The following is a 17,818-nucleotide window of genomic DNA, read 5'->3' as shown; positions in this document are numbered from 1 at the left end:
GATTATTAGTGGGTATAGATTATGACGATCATTGGATGGTTGGGGAGGGATTGGTCAATTTTGGAAAATGTTTAATTGGTTCTACCTGTTTTGGCTAGAATAAGTTTTGTGGGTTTTCATTGAATGGTTTTATTAACCATAGGTATAATCGATGTTTATCAGATGGGTTGTTTTAAGTTGATTTCAACTATGCTTTGCGTAGTTGATCTTTTTTATTTAATGCCTCGATAATTTACAATGGATTTGTTAAATAATGTGGATAATTTTTTACCAGGCTTCTGTTTTGGAAAATGTTTAATTGTATTTTGGCGAGAATCAATTTTGTGGGCTTTGATTGAATGGTTTCGTGAACCTTTGGTATAGACGATGTTTGTTAGATGAGTTTATCTATGTTGAGTTGGTTTTATTTGTATCTGGATCGGTTAGTTTGAAAATGAATCCTCAAAATTTGACTGTTCTACTTTCAAATTTGTTGTCTCTAATTTGGCTTTTTCTTGATAGGTTACATTTGCTTTAATTATATTGGGTTGTTTTAGGTTGATTTTAGCTACGCTTTGTGTAGTTGGTCTTTTTTAGTTAATGACTCGATAATTTACAATGGATTTGTTAAATAATGTGGATAACTTCTTACCAAGATTCTATTGTAAGTGTGTGCGGTTGGATTTATTTTATCTAGATATGATGGGTTTTTTTATGGTAAAATAGTGGCTTTAGAGTTGAAATCCGCACGATTCTTAACAGTTGATTTTACTTTGCTAGTTTTCTGCTTTGAGTTGTTTGAGGTTGTTCAAACGGTGCGATTGTTTGTATTGATCCATATTTGTTGGCTTTGTTTTGATTTGAGTAGGAACAGTTTCATTTTTTACAAGAGTTGAGTTGATTTCCTAATTATTTAAATTTGATGGGTTTTTTAATTTAGAATATCATGATTAGAGTTGTATTAAGCCAGGTTCTCATACGTTTAATTGTTTGTGTCAAGTATTTCCTTTGAACTTTTTTAGATCGTTGACAAGGTATTGTTTGGATTGATCCAAGTTAATTGGTTTGTTTGAGTCGGTCTGGGCTTCCTATTTAAACGATATGACAGTTTACCAACTTTATCTCATTATTTTGGATTCGTTGAATTACTACATGGAGTTTGGTGTTGTAATAAGGATTATTAGTGGGTCTAGATTTGGTCGATCATTGGATGGTTGGTGAGGGCCTGGTCAGTTTTGGAAAATGTTTAATTGGCTCTACCTGGTTTGGATAGAATCATTTCTGTGGGTTTCGATTCAATGGTTTGATTTGTTTTATGTTGTTTAAATGGTGGCATTGTTTGTATTGATGCTTGCTTATTGGCTATCTTTTGATTTCAATAAACTGGTTTCATTTTTTAAAACAATTGAGGTGATTTCCTAATTTTTCTCTAAATATGATGGGTTTTTTAATTCAGCATATCGTGATTAGAATTGTATTAAGCCGAGTTCCTGTACATTAAATTGTTTATATCATATATTTCCTTTGAATTCTTTTAGACCGTTGACAAGTTCTTGTATCGATTGTTCCTAGTTCATTAGGTCTGGGTTTGCTATTTATACGAGAGTATTGTTTTCCAACTTTATCTATGTAAGTAGGATTCGTTGAATTTACCACAAGGACTTTAGAGTTTTGAAAAGGATTATTAGTGGGTATAGATTATGACGATCATTGGATTGTTGGGGAGGGATTGGTCAATTTTGGAAAATGTTTAATTGGTTCTACCTGTTTTTGCTAGAATAAGTTTTGTGGGTTTTCATTGAATGGTTTTATTAACCATAGGTATAATCGATGTTTATCAGATGAGTTTATCTATGTTGAGTTGGTTTTATTTGTATCTGGATCGATTAGTTTGAAAGTGAGTGCTCAAAAATTGACTATTTCTACTTTCAACTTTATTGTTTTTAAGTTGGCTTTTTCTTGATAGGTTACATTTGCTTGGATTATCTTGGGTTGTTTTAAGTTGATTTCAACTATGCTTTGCGTAGTTGATCTTTTTTATTTAATGCCTCGATAATTTACAATGGATTTGTTAAATAATGTGGATAATTTTTTACCAGGCTTCTGTTTTGGAAAATGTTTAATTGTATTTTGGCGAGAATCAATTTTGTGGGATTTGATTGAATGGTTTCGTGAACCTTTGGTATAGACGATGTTTCTTAGATGAGTTTATCTATGTTGAGTTGGTTTTATTTGTATCTGGATCGGTTAGTTTGAAAATGAATCCTCAAAATTTGACTGTTCTACTTTCAAATTTGTTGTCTCTAATTTGGCTTTTTCTTGATAGGTTACATTTGCTTTAATTATATTGGGTTGTTTTTGGTTGATTTTAGCTACGCTTTGTGTAGTTGGTCTTTTTTAGTTAATGACTCGATAATTTACAATGGATTTGTTAAATAATGTGGATAACTTCTTACCAAGATTCTATTGTAAGTGTGTGCGGTTGGATTTATTTTATCTAGATATGATGGGTTTTTTTATGGTAAAATAGTGGCTTTAGAGTTGAAATCCGCACGATTCTTAACAGTTGATTTTACTTTGCTAGTTTTCTGCTTTGAGTTGTTTGAGGTTGTTCAAACGGTGCGATTGTTTGTATTGATCCATATTTGTTGGCTTTGTTTTGATTTGAGTAGGAACAGTTTCATTTTTTACAAGAGTTGAGTTGATTTCCTAATTATTTAAATTTGATGGGTTTTTTAATTTAGAATATCATGATTAGAGTTGTATTAAGCCAGGTTCTCATACGTTTAATTGTTTGTGTCAAGTATTTCCTTTGAACTTTTTTAGATCGTTGACAAGGTATTGTTTGGATTGATCCAAGTTAATTGGTTTGTTTGAGTCGGTTTGGGCTTCCTATTTAAACGATATGACAGTTTACCAACTTTATCTCATTATTTTGGTTTCGTTGAATTACTACATGGAGTTTGGTGTTGTAATAAGGATTATTAGTGGGTCTAGATTTGGTCGATCATTGGATGGTTGGTGAGGGCCTGGTCAGTTTTGGAAAATGTTTAATTGGCTCTACCTGGTTTGGATAGAATCATTTCTGTAGGTTTCGATTCAATGGTTTGATTTGTTTTATGTTGTTTAAATGGTGGCATTGTTTGTATTGATGCTTGCTTATTGGCTATCTTTTGATTTCAATAAACTGGTTTCATTTTTTAAAACAATTGAGGTGATTTCCTAATTTTTCTCTAAATATGATGGGTTTTTTAATTCAGCATATCGTGATTAGAATTGTATTAAGCCGAGTTCCTGTACATTAAATTGTTTATATCATATATTTCCTTTGAATTCTTTTAGACCGTTGACAAGTTCTTGTATCGATTGTTCCTAGTTCATTTGGTCTGGGTTTGCTATTTATACGAGAGTATTGTTTTCCAGCTTTATCTATGTAAGTTGGATTCGTTGAATTTACCACAAGGACTTTAGAGTTTTGAAAAGGATTATTAGTGGGTATAGATTATGACGATCATTGGATGGTTGGGGAGGGATTGGTCAATTTTGGAAAATGTTTAATTGGTTCTACCTGTTTTGGCTAGAATAAGTTTTGTGGGTTTTCATTGAATGGTTTTATTAACCATAGGTATAATCGATGTTTATCAGATGAGTTTATTTATGTTGAGTTGGTTTTATTTGTATCTGGATCGATTAGTTTGAAAGTGAGTGCTCAAAAATTGACTATTTCTACTTTCAACTTTATTGTTTTTAATTTGGCTTTTTCTTGATAGGTTACATTTGCTTGGATTATCTTGGATTGTTTTAAGTTGATTTCAACTATGCTTTGCGTAGTTGATCTTTTTTATTTAATGCCTCGATAATTTACAATGGATTTGTTAAATAATGTGGATAATTTTTTACCAGGCTTCTGTTTTGGAAAATGTTTAATTGTGATTTGGCGAGAATCAATTTTGTGGGCTTTGATTGAATGGTTTCGTGAACCTTTGGTATAGACGATGTTTCTTAGATGAGTTTATCTATGTTGAGTTGGTTTTATTTGTATCTGGATCGGTTAGTTTGAAAATGAATCCTCAAAATTTGACTGTTCTACTTTCAAATTTGTTGTCTCTAATTTGGCTTTTTCTTGATAGGTTACATTTGCTTTAATTATATTGGGTTGTTTTATGTTGATTTTAGCTACGCTTTGTGTAGTTGGTCTTTTTTAGTTAATGACTCGATAATTTACAATGGATTTGTTAAATAATGAGGATAACTTTTTACCAAGATTCTATTGTAAGTGTGTGCGGTTGGATTTATTTTATCTAGATATGATGGGTTTTTTTTATGGTAAAATAGTGGCTTTAGAGTTGAAATCCGCACGATTCTTAACAGTTGATTTTACTTTGCTAGTTTTCTGCTTTGAGTTGTTTGAGGTTGTTCAAACGGTGCGATTGTTTGTATTGATCCATATTTATTGGCTTTGTTTTGATTTGAGTAGGAACAGTTTCATTTTTTACAAGAGTTGAGTTGATTTCCTAATTATTTAAATTTGATGGGTTTTTTAATTTAGAATATCATGATTAGAGTTGTATTAAGCCAGGTTCTCATACGTTTAATTGTTTGTGTCAATTATTTCCTTTGAACTTTTTTAGATCGTTGACAAGGTATTGTTTGGATTGATCCAAGTTAATTGGTTTGTTTGAGTCGGTCTGGGCTTCCTATTTAAACGATATGACAGTTTACCAACTTTATCTCATTATTTTGGATTCGTTGAATTACTACATGGAGTTTGGTGTTGTAATAAGGATTATTAGTGGGTCTAGATTTGGTCGATCATTGGATGGTTGGTGAGGGCCTGGTCAGTTTTGGAAAATGTTTAATTGGCTCTACCTGGTTTGGATAGAATCATTTCTGTGGGTTTCGATTCAATTGTTTGATTTGTTTTATGTTGTTTAAATGGTGGCATTGTTTGTATTGATGCTTGCTTATTGGCTATCTTTTGATTTCAATAAACTGGTTTCATTTTTTAAAACAATTGAGGTGATTTCCTAATTTCTCTAAATATGATGGGTTTTTTAATTCAGCATATCGTGATTAGAATTGTATTAAGCCGAGTTCCTATACATTAAATTGTTTATATCATATATTTCCTTTGAATTCTTTTAGACCGTTGACAAGTTCTTGTATCGATTGTTCCTAGTTCATTAGGTTTGGGTTTGCTATTTATACGAGAGTATTGTTTTCCAACTTTATCTATGTAAGTGGATTCGTTGAATTTACCACAAGGACTTTAGAGTTTTGAAAAGGATTATTAGTGGGTATAGATTATGACGATCATTGGATGGTTGGGGAGGGATTGGTCAATTTTGGAAAATGTTTAATTGGTTCTACCTGTTTTGGCTAGAATAAGTTTTGTGGGTTTTCATTGAATGGTTTTATTAACCATAGGTATAATCGATGTTTATCAGATGGGTTGTTTTAAGTTGATTTCAACTATGCTTTGCGTAGTTGATCTTTTTTATTTAATGCCTCGATAATTTACAATGGATTTGTTAAATAATGTGGATAATTTTTTACCAGGCTTCTGTTTTGGAAAATGTTTAATTGTATTTTGGCGAGAATCAATTTTGTGGGCTTTGATTGAATGGTTTCGTGAACCTTTGGTATAGACGATGTTTGTTAGATGAGTTTATCTATGTTGAGTTGGTTTTATTTGTATCTGGATCGGTTAGTTTGAAAATGAATCCTCAAAATTTGACTGTTCTACTTTCAAATTTGTTGTCTCTAATTTGGCTTTTTCTTGATAGGTTACATTTGCTTTAATTATATTGGGTTGTTTTAGGTTGATTTTAGCTACGCTTTGTGTAGTTGGTCTTTTTTAGTTAATGACTCGATAATTTACAATGGATTTGTTAAATAATGTGGATAACTTCTTACCAAGATTCTATTGTAAGTGTGTGCGGTTGGATTTATTTTATCTAGATATGATGGGTTTTTTTATGGTAAAATAGTGGCTTTAGAGTTGAAATCCGCACGATTCTTAACAGTTGATTTTACTTTGCTAGTTTTCTGCTTTGAGTTGTTTGAGGTTGTTCAAACGGTGCGATTGTTTGTATTGATCCATATTTGTTGGCTTTGTTTTGATTTGAGTAGGAACAGTTTCATTTTTTACAAGAGTTGAGTTGATTTCCTAATTATTTAAATTTGATGGGTTTTTTAATTTAGAATATCATGATTAGAGTTGTATTAAGCCAGGTTCTCATACGTTTAATTGTTTGTGTCAAGTATTTCCTTTGAACTTTTTTAGATCGTTGACAAGGTATTGTTTGGATTGATCCAAGTTAATTGGTTTGTTTGAGTCGGTCTGGGCTTCCTATTTAAACGATATGACAGTTTACCAACTTTATCTCATTATTTTGGATTCGTTGAATTACTACATGGAGTTTGGTGTTGTAATAAGGATTATTAGTGGGTCTAGATTTGGTCGATCATTGGATGGTTGGTGAGGGCCTGGTCAGTTTTGGAAAATGTTTAATTGGCTCTACCTGGTTTGGATAGAATCATTTCTGTGGGTTTCGATTCAATGGTTTGATTTGTTTTATGTTGTTTAAATGGTGGCATTGTTTGTATTGATGCTTGCTTATTGGCTATCTTTTGATTTCAATAAACTGGTTTCATTTTTTAAAACAATTGAGGTGATTTCCTAATTTTTCTCTAAATATGATGGGTTTTTTAATTCAGCATATCGTGATTAGAATTGTATTAAGCCGAGTTCCTGTACATTAAATTGTTTATATCATATATTTCCTTTGAATTCTTTTAGACCGTTGACAAGTTCTTGTATCGATTGTTCCTAGTTCATTAGGTCTGGGTTTGCTATTTATACGAGAGTATTGTTTTCCAACTTTATCTATGTAAGTAGGATTCGTTGAATTTACCACAAGGACTTTAGAGTTTTGAAAAGGATTATTAGTGGGTATAGATTATGACGATCATTGGATTGTTGGGGAGGGATTGGTCAATTTTGGAAAATGTTTAATTGGTTCTACCTGTTTTTGCTAGAATAAGTTTTGTGGGTTTTCATTGAATGGTTTTATTAACCATAGGTATAATCGATGTTTATCAGATGAGTTTATCTATGTTGAGTTGGTTTTATTTGTATCTGGATCGATTAGTTTGAAAGTGAGTGCTCAAAAATTGACTATTTCTACTTTCAACTTTATTGTTTTTAAGTTGGCTTTTTCTTGATAGGTTACATTTGCTTGGATTATCTTGGGTTGTTTTAAGTTGATTTCAACTATGCTTTGCGTAGTTGATCTTTTTTATTTAATGCCTCGATAATTTACAATGGATTTGTTAAATAATGTGGATAATTTTTTACCAGGCTTCTGTTTTGGAAAATGTTTAATTGTATTTTGGCGAGAATCAATTTTGTGGGATTTGATTGAATGGTTTCGTGAACCTTTGGTATAGACGATGTTTCTTAGATGAGTTTATCTATGTTGAGTTGGTTTTATTTGTATCTGGATCGGTTAGTTTGAAAATGAATCCTCAAAATTTGACTGTTCTACTTTCAAATTTGTTGTCTCTAATTTGGCTTTTTCTTGATAGGTTACATTTGCTTTAATTATATTGGGTTGTTTTTGGTTGATTTTAGCTACGCTTTGTGTAGTTGGTCTTTTTTAGTTAATGACTCGATAATTTACAATGGATTTGTTAAATAATGTGGATAACTTCTTACCAAGATTCTATTGTAAGTGTGTGCGGTTGGATTTATTTTATCTAGATATGATGGGTTTTTTTATGGTAAAATAGTGGCTTTAGAGTTGAAATCCGCACGATTCTTAACAGTTGATTTTACTTTGCTAGTTTTCTGCTTTGAGTTGTTTGAGGTTGTTCAAACGGTGCGATTGTTTGTATTGATCCATATTTGTTGGCTTTGTTTTGATTTGAGTAGGAACAGTTTCATTTTTTACAAGAGTTGAGTTGATTTCCTAATTATTTAAATTTGATGGGTTTTTTAATTTAGAATATCATGATTAGAGTTGTATTAAGCCAGGTTCTCATACGTTTAATTGTTTGTGTCAAGTATTTCCTTTGAACTTTTTTAGATCGTTGACAAGGTATTGTTTGGATTGATCCAAGTTAATTGGTTTGTTTGAGTCGGTCTGGGCTTCCTATTTAAACGATATGACAGTTTACCAACTTTATCTCATTATTTTGGATTCGTTGAATTACTACATGGAGTTTGGTGTTGTAATAAGGATTATTAGTGGGTCTAGATTTGGTCGATCATTGGATGGTTGGTGAGGGCCTGGTCAGTTTTGGAAAATGTTTAATTGGCTCTACCTGGTTTGGATAGAATCATTTCTGTGGGTTTCGATTCAATGGTTTGATTTGTTTTATGTTGTTTAAATGGTGGCATTGTTTGTATTGATGCTTGCTTATTGGCTATCTTTTGATTTCAATAAACTGGTTTCATTTTTTAAAACAATTGAGGTGATTTCCTAATTTTTCTCTAAATATGATGGGTTTTTTAGTTCAGCATATCGTGATTAGAATTGTATTAAGCCGAGTTCCTGTACATTAAATTGTTTATATCATATATTTCCTTTGAATTCTTTTAGACCGTTGACAAGTTCTTGTATCGATTGTTCCTAGTTCATTTGGTCTGGGTTTGCTATTTATACGAGAGTATTGTTTTCCTGCTTTATCTATGTAAGTTGGATTCGTTGAATTTACCACAAGGACTTTAGAGTTTTGAAAAGGATTTATAGTGGGTATAGATTATGACGATCATTGGATGGTTGGGGAGGGATTGGTCAATTTTGGAAAATGTTTAATTGGTTCTACCTGTTTTGGCTAGAATAAGTTTTGTGGGTTTTCATTGAATGATTTTATTAACCATAGGTATAATCGATGTTTATCAGATGAGTTTATCTATGTTGAGTTGGTTTTATTTGTATCTGGATCGATTAGTTTGAAAGTGAATGCTCAAAAATTGACTATTTCTACTTTCAACTTTATTGTTTTTAAGTTGGCTTTTTCTTGATAGGTTACATTTGTTTGGATTATCTTGGGTTGTTTTAAGTTGATTTCAACTATGCTTTGCGTAGTTGATCTTTTTTATTTAATGCCTCGATAATTTACAATGGATTTGTTAAATAATGTGGATAATTTTTTACCAGGCTTCTGTTTTGGAAAATGTTTAATTGTATTTTGGCGAGAATCAATTTTGTGGGCTTTGATTGAATGGTTTCGTGAACCTTTGGTATAGACGATGTTTGTTAGATGAGTTTATCTATGTTGAGTTGGTTTTATTTGTATCTGGATCGGTTAGTTTGAAAATGAATCCTCAAAATTTGACTGTTCTACTTTCAAATTTGTTGTCTCTAATTTGGCTTTTTCTTGATAGGTTACATTTGCTTTAATTATATTGGGTTGTTTTAGGTTGATTTTAGCTACGCTTTGTGTAGTTGGTCTTTTTTAGTTAATGACTCGATAATTTACAATGGATTTGTTAAATAATGTGGATAACTTCTTACCAAGATTCTATTGTAAATGTGTGCGGTTGGATTTATTTTATCTAGATATGATGGGTTTTTTTATGGTAAAATAGTGGCTTTAGAGTTGAAATCCGCACGATTCTTAACAGTTGATTTTACTTTGCTAGTTTTCTGCTTTGAGTTGTTTGAGGTTGTTCAAACGGTGCGATTGTTTGTATTGATCCATATTTGTTGGCTTTGTTTTGATTTGAGTAGGAACAGTTTCATTTTTTACAAGAGTTGAGTTGATTTCCTAATTATTTAAATTTGATGGGTTTTTTAATTTAGAATATCATGATTAGAGTTGTATTAAGCCAGGTTCTCATACGTTTAATTGTTTGTGTCAAGTATTTCCTTTGAACTTTTTTAGATCGTTGACAAGGTATTGTTTGGATTGATCCAAGTTAATTGGTTTGTTTGAGTCGGTCTGGGCTTCCTATTTAAACGATATGACAGTTTACCAACTTTATCTCATTATTTTGGATTCGTTGAATTACTACATGGAGTTTGGTGTTGTAATAAGGATTATTAGTGGGTCTAGATTTGGTCGATCATTGGATGGTTGGTGAGGGCCTGGTCAGTTTTGGAAAATGTTTAATTGGCTCTACCTGGTTTGGATAGAATCATTTCTGTGGGTTTCGATTCAATGGTTTGATTTGTTTTATGTTGTTTAAATGGTGGCATTGTTTGTATTGATGCTTGCTTATTGGCTATCTTTTGATTTCAATAAACTGGTTTCATTTTTTAAAACAATTGAGGTGATTTCCTAATTTTTCTCTAAATATGATGGGTTTTTTAATTCAGCATATCGTGATTAGAATTGTGTTAAGCCGAGTTCCTGTACATTAAATTGTTTATATCATATATTTCCTTTGAATTCTTTTAGACCGTTGACAAGTTCTTGTATCGATTGTTCCTAGTTCATTAGGTCTGGGTTTGCTATTTATACGAGAGTTTTGTTTTCCAATTTTATCTATGTAAGTAGGATTCGTTGAATTTACCACAAGGACTTTAGAGTTTTGAAAAGGATTATTAGTGGGTATAGATTATGACGATCATTGGATGGTTGGGGAGGGATTGGTCAATTTTGGAAAATGTTTAATTGGTTCTACCTGTTTTGGCTAGAATAAGTTTTGTGGGTTTTCATTGAATGGTTTTATTAACCATAGTTATAATCGATGTTTATCAGATGAGTTTATCTATGTTGAGTTGGTTTTATTTGTATCTGGATCGATTAGTTTGAAAGTGAGTGCTCAAAAATTGACTATTTCTACTTTCAACTTTATTGTTTTTAAGTTGGCTTTTTCTTGATAGGTTACATTTGCTTGGATTATCTTGGGTTGTTTTAAGTTGATTTCAACTATGCTTTGCGTAGTTGATCTTTTTTATTTAATGCCTCGATAATTTACAATGGATTTGTTAAATAATGTGGATAATTTTTTACCAGGCTTCTGTTTTGGAAAATGTTTAATTGTATTTTGGCGAGAATCAATTTTGTGGGATTTGATTGAATGGTTTCGTGAACCTTTGGTATAGACGATGTTTCTTAGATGAGTTTATCTATGTTGAGTTGGTTTTATTTGTATCTGGATCGGTTAGTTTGAAAATGAATCCTCAAAATTTGACTGTTCTACTTTCAAATTTGTTGTCTCTAATTTGGCTTTTTCTTGATAGGTTACATTTGCTTTAATTATATTGGGTTGTTTTTGGTTGATTTTAGCTACGCTTTGTGTAGTTGGTCTTTTTTAGTTAATGACTCGATAATTTACAATGGATTTGTTAAATAATGTGGATAACTTCTTACCAAGATTCTATTGTAAGTGTGTGCGGTTGGATTTATTTTATCTAGATATGATGGGTTTTTTTATGGTAAAATAGTGGCTTTAGAGTTGAAATCCGCACGATTCTTAACAGTTGATTTTACTTTGCTAGTTTTCTGCTTTGAGTTGTTTGAGGTTGTTCAAACGGTGCGATTGTTTGTATTGATCCATATTTGTTGGCTTTGTTTTGATTTGAGTAGGAACAGTTTCATTTTTTACAAGAGTTGAGTTGATTTCCTAATTATTTAAATTTGATGGGTTTTTTAATTTAGAATATCATGATTAGAGTTGTATTAAGCCAGGTTCTCATACGTTTAATTGTTTGTGTCAAGTATTTCCTTTGAACTTTTTTAGATCGTTGACAAGGTATTGTTTGGATTGATCCAAGTTAATTGGTTTGTTTGAGTCGGTCTGGGCTTCCTATTTAAACGATATGACAGTTTACCAACTTTATCTCATTATTTTGGATTCGTTGAATTACTACATGGAGTTTGGTGTTGTAATAAGGATTATTAGTGGGTCTAGATTTGGTCGATCATTGGATGGTTGGTGAGGGCCTGGTCAGTTTTGGAAAATGTTTAATTGGCTCTACCTGGTTTGGATAGAATCATTTCTGTGGGTTTCGATTCAATGGTTTGATTTGTTTTATGTTGTTTAAATGGTGGCATTGTTTGTATTGATGCTTGCTTATTGGCTATCTTTTGATTTCAATAAACTGGTTTCATTTTTTAAAACAATTGAGGTGATTTCCTAATTTTTCTCTAAATATGATGGGTTTTTTAATTCAGCATATCGTGATTAGAATTGTATTAAGCCGAGTTCCTGTACATTAAATTGTTTATATCATATATTTCCTTTGAATTCTTTTAGACCGTTGACAAGTTCTTGTATCGATTGTTCCTAGTTCATTAGGTCTGGGTTTGCTATTTATACGAGAGTTTTGTTTTCCAATTTTATCTATGTAATTAGGATTCGTTGAATTTACCACAAGGACTTTAGAGTTTTGAAAAGGATTATTAGTGGGTATAGATTATGACGATCATTGGATGGTTGGGGAGGGATTGGTCAATTTTGGAAAATGTTTAATTGGTTCTACCTGTTTTGGCTAGAATAAGTTTTGTGGGTTTTCATTGAATGGTTTTATTAACCATAGTTATAATCGATGTTTATCAGATGAGTTTATCTATGTTGAGTTGGTTTTATTTGTATCTGGATCGATTAGTTTGAAAGTGAGTGCTCAAAAATTGACTATTTCTACTTTCAACTTTATTGTTTTTAAGTTGGCTTTTTCTTGATAGGTTACATTTGCTTGGATTATCTTGGGTTGTTTTAAGTTGATTTCAACTATGCTTTGCGTAGTTGATCTTTTTTATTTAATGCCTCGATAATTTACAATGGATTTGTTAAATAATGTGGATAATTTTTTACCAGGCTTCTGTTTTGGAAAATGTTTAATTGTATTTTGGCGAGAATCAATTTTGTGGGATTTGATTGAATGGTTTCGTGAACCTTTGGTATAGACGATGTTTCTTAGATGAGTTTATCTATGTTGAGTTGGTTTTATTTGTATCTGGATCGGTTAGTTTGAAAATGAATCCTCAAAATTTGACTGTTCTACTTTCAAATTTGTTGTCTCTAATTTGGCTTTTTCTTGATAGGTTACATTTGCTTTAATTATATTGGGTTGTTTTTGGTTGATTTTAGCTACGCTTTGTGTAGTTGGTCTTTTTTAGTTAATGACTCGATAATTTACAATGGATTTGTTAAATAATGTGGATAACTTCTTACCAAGATTCTATTGTAAGTGTGTGCGGTTGGATTTATTTTATCTAGATATGATGGGTTTTTTTATGGTAAAATAGTGGCTTTAGAGTTGAAATCCGCACGATTCTTAACAGTTGATTTTACTTTGCTAGTTTTCTGCTTTGAGTTGTTTGAGGTTGTTCAAACGGTGCGATTGTTTGTATTGATCCATATTTGTTGGCTTTGTTTTGATTTGAGTAGGAACAGTTTCATTTTTTACAAGAGTTGAGTTGATTTCCTAATTATTTAAATTTGATGGGTTTTTTAATTTAGAATATCATGATTAGAGTTGTATTAAGCCAGGTTCTCATACGTTTAATTGTTTGTGTCAAGTATTTCCTTTGAACTTTTTTAGATCGTTGACAAGGTATTGTTTGGATTGATCCAAGTTAATTGGTTTGTTTGAGTCGGTCTGGGCTTCCTATTTAAACGATATGACAGTTTACCAACTTTATCTCATTATTTTGGATTCGTTGAATTACTACATGGAGTTTGGTGTTGTAATAAGGATTATTAGTGGGTCTAGATTTGGTCGATCATTGGATGGTTGGTGAGGGCCTGGTCAGTTTTGGAAAATGTTTAATTGGCTCTACCTGGTTTGGATAGAATCATTTCTGTGGGTTTCGATTCAATGGTTTGATTTGTTTTATGTTATTTAAATGGTGGCATTGTTTGTATTGATGCTTGCTTATTGGCTATCTTTTGATTTCAATAAACTGGTTTCATTTTTTAAAACAATTGAGGTGATTTCCTAATTTTTCTCTAAATATGATGGGTTTTTTAATTCAGCATATCGTGATTAGAATTGTGTTAAGCCGAGTTCCTGTACATTAAATTGTTTATATCATATATTTCCTTTGAATTCTTTTAGACCGTTGACAAGTTCTTGTATCGATTGTTCCTAGTTCATTAGGTCTGGGTTTGCTATTTATACGAGAGTATTGTTTTCCTGCTTTATCTATGTAAGTTGGATTCGTTGAATTTACCACAAGGACTTTAGAGTTTTGAAAAGGATTATTAGTGGGTATAGATTATGACGATCATTGGATGGTTGGGGAGGGATTGGTCAATTTTGGAAAATGTTTAATTGGTTCTACCTGTTTTGGCTAGAATAAGTTTTGTGGGTTTTCATTGAATGGTTTTATTAACCATAGGTATAATCGATGTTTATCAGATGAGTTTATCTATGTTGAGTTGGTTTTATTTGTATCTGGATCGATTAGTTTGAAAGTGAGTGCTCAAAAATTGACTATTTCTACTTTCAACTTTATTGTTTTTAATTTGGCTTTTTCTTGATAGGTTACATTTGCTTGGATTATCTTGGGTTGTTTTAAGTTGATTTCAACTATGCTTTGCGTAGTTGATCCTTTTTATTTAATGCCTCGATAATTTACAATGGATTTGTTAAATAATGTGGATAATTTTTTACCAGGCTTCTGTTTTGGAAAATGTTTAATTGTGATTTGGCGAGAATCAATTTTGTGGGTTTTGATTGAATGGTTTCGTGAACCTTTGGTATAGACGATGTTTCTTAGATGAGTTTATCTATGTTGAGTTGGTTTTATTTGTATCTGGATCGGTTAGTTTGAAAATGAATCCTCAAAATTTGACTGTTCTACTTTCAAATTTGTTGTCTCTAATTTGGCTTTTTCTTGATAGGTTACATTTGCTTTAATTATATTGGGTTGTTTTAGGTTGATTTTAGCTACGCTTTGTGTAGTTGGTCTTTTTTAGTTAATGACTCGATAATTTACAATGGATTTGTTAAATAATGTGGATAACTTCTTACCAAGATTCTATTGTAAGTGTGTGCGGTTGGATTTATTTTATCTAGATATGATGGGTTTTTTTATGGTAAAATAGTGGCATTAGAGTTGAAATCCGCACGATTCTTAACAGTTGATTTTACTTTGCTAGTTTTCTGCTTTGAGTTGTTTGAGGTTGTTCAAACGGTGCGATTGTTTGTATTGATCCATATTTATTGGCTTTGTTTTGATTTGAGTAGGAACAGTTTCATTTTTTACAAGAGTTGAGTTGATTTCCTAATTATTTAAATTTGATGGGTTTTTTAATTTAGAATATCATGATTAGAGTTGTATTAAGCCAGGTTCTCATACGTTTAATTGTTTGTGTCAAGTATTTCCTTTGAACTTTTTTAGATCGTTGACAAGGTATTGTTTGGATTGATCCAAGTTAATTGGTTTGTTTGAGTCGGTCTGGGCTTCCTATTTAAACGATATGACAGTTTACCAACTTTATCTCATTATTTTGGATTCGCTGAATTACTACATGGAGTTTGGTGTTGTAATAAGGATTATTAGTGGGTCTAGATTTGGTCGATCATTGGATGGTTGGTGAGGGCCTGGTCAGTTTTGGAAAATGTTTAATTGGCTCTACCTGGTTTGGATAGAATCATTTCTGTGGGTTTCGATTCAATGGTTTGATTTGTTTTATGTTGTTTAAATGGTGGCATTGTTTGTATTGATGCTTGCTTATTGGCTATCTTTTGATTTCAATAAACTGGTTTCATTTTTTAAAACAATTGAGGTGATTTCCTAATATTTCTAAATATGATGGGTTTTTTAATTCAGCATATCGTGATTAGAATTGTATTAAGCCGAGTTCCTATACATTAAATTGTTTATATCATATATTTCCTTTGAATTTTTTAGACCGTTGACAAGTTCTTGTATCGATTGTTCCTAGTTCATTAGGTCTGGGTTTGCTATTTATACGAGAGTATTGTTTTCCAACTTTATCTATGTAAGTAGGATTCGTTGAATTTACCACAAGGACTTTAGAGTTTTGAAAAGGATTATTAGTGGGTATAGATTATGACGATCATTGGATTGTTGGGGAGGGATTGGTCAATTTTGGAAAATGTTTAATTGGTTCTACCTGTTTTGGCTAGAATAAGTTTTGTGGGTTTTCATTGAATGGTTTTATTAACCATAGGTATAATCGATGTTTATCAGATGAGTTTATCTATGTTGAGTTGGTTTTATTTGTATCTGGATCGATTAGTTTGAAAGTGAGTGCTCAAAAATTGACTATTTCTACTTTCAACTTTATTGTTTTTAAGTTGGCTTTTTCTTGATAGGTTACATTTGTTTGGATTATCTTGGGTTGTTTTAAGTTGATTTCAACTATGCTTTGCGTAGTTGATCTTTTTTATTTAATGCCTCGATAATTTACAATGGATTTGTTAAATAATGTGGATAATTTTTTACCAGGCTTCTGTTTTGGAAAATGTTTAATTGTATTTTGGCGAGAATCAATTTTGTGGGCTTTGATTGAATGGTTTCGTGAACCTTTGGTATAGACGATGTTTGTTAGATGAGTTTATCTATGTTGAGTTGGTTTTATTTGTATCTGGATCGGTTAGTTTGAAAATGAATCCTCAAAATTTGACTGTTCTACTTTCAAATTTGTTGTCTCTAATTTGGCTTTTTCTTGATAGGTTACATTTGCTTTAATTATATTGGGTTGTTTTAGGTTGATTTTAGCTACGCTTTGTGTAGTTGGTCTTTTTTAGTTAATGACTCGATAATTTACAATGGATTTGTTAAATAATGTGGATAACTTCTTACCAAGATTCAATTGTAATGTGTGCGGTTGGATTTATTTTATCTAGATATGATGGGTTTTTTTATGGTAAAATAGTGGCTTTAGAGTTGAAATCCGCACGATTCTTAACAGTTGATTTTACTTTGCTAGTTTTCTGCTTTGAGTTGTTTGAGGTTGTTCAAACGGTGCGATTGTTTGTATTGATCCATATTTGTTGGCTTTGTTTTGATTTGAGTAGGAACAGTTTCATTTTTTACAAGAGTTGAGTTGATTTCCTAATTATTTAAATTTGATGGGTTTTTTAATTTAGAATATCATGATTAGAGTTGTATTAAGCCAGGTTCTCATACGTTTAATTGTTTGTGTCAAGTATTTCCTTTGAACTTTTTTAGATCGTTGACAAGGTATTGTTTGGATTGATCCAAGTTAATTGGTTTGTTTGAGTCGGTCTGGGCTTCCTATTTAAACGATATGACAGTTTACCAACTTTATCTCATTATTTTGGATTCGTTGAATTACTACATGGAGTTTGGTGTTGTAATAAGGATTATTAGTGGGTCTAGATTTGGTCGATCATTGGATGGTTGGTGAGGGCCTGGTCAGTTTTGGAAAATGTTTAATTGGCTCTACCTGGTTTGGATAGAATCATTTCTGTGGGTTTCGATTCAATGGTTTGATTTGTTTTATGTTGTTTAAATGGTGGCATTGTTTGTATTGATGCTTGCTTATTGGCTATCTTTTGATTTCAATAAACTGGTTTCATTTTTTAAAACAATTGAGGTGATTTCCTAATTTTTCTCTAAATATGATGGGTTTTTTAATTCAGCATATCGTGATTAGAATTGTATTAAGCCGAGTTCCTGTACATTAAATTGTTTATATCATATATTTCCTTTGAATTCTTTTAGACCGTTGACAAGTTCTTGTATCGATTGTTCCTAGTTCATTTGGTCTGGGTTTGCTATTTATACGAGAGTATTGTTTTCCTGCTTTATCTATGTAAGTTGGATTCGTTGAATTTACCACAAGGACTTTAGAGTTTTGAAAAGGATTTATAGTGGGTATAGATTATGACGATCATTGGATGGTTGGGGAGGGATTGGTCAATTTTGGAAAATGTTTAAT

Source organism: Nelumbo lutea, chromosome 1 (assembly GCF_056320005.1).
Source record: "Nelumbo lutea isolate HS-2025 chromosome 1, American lotus-T2T, whole genome shotgun sequence".
Classification (NCBI taxonomy): domain Eukaryota; kingdom Viridiplantae; phylum Streptophyta; class Magnoliopsida; order Proteales; family Nelumbonaceae; genus Nelumbo; species Nelumbo lutea.
This window is presented reverse-complemented; position numbering follows the sequence as displayed.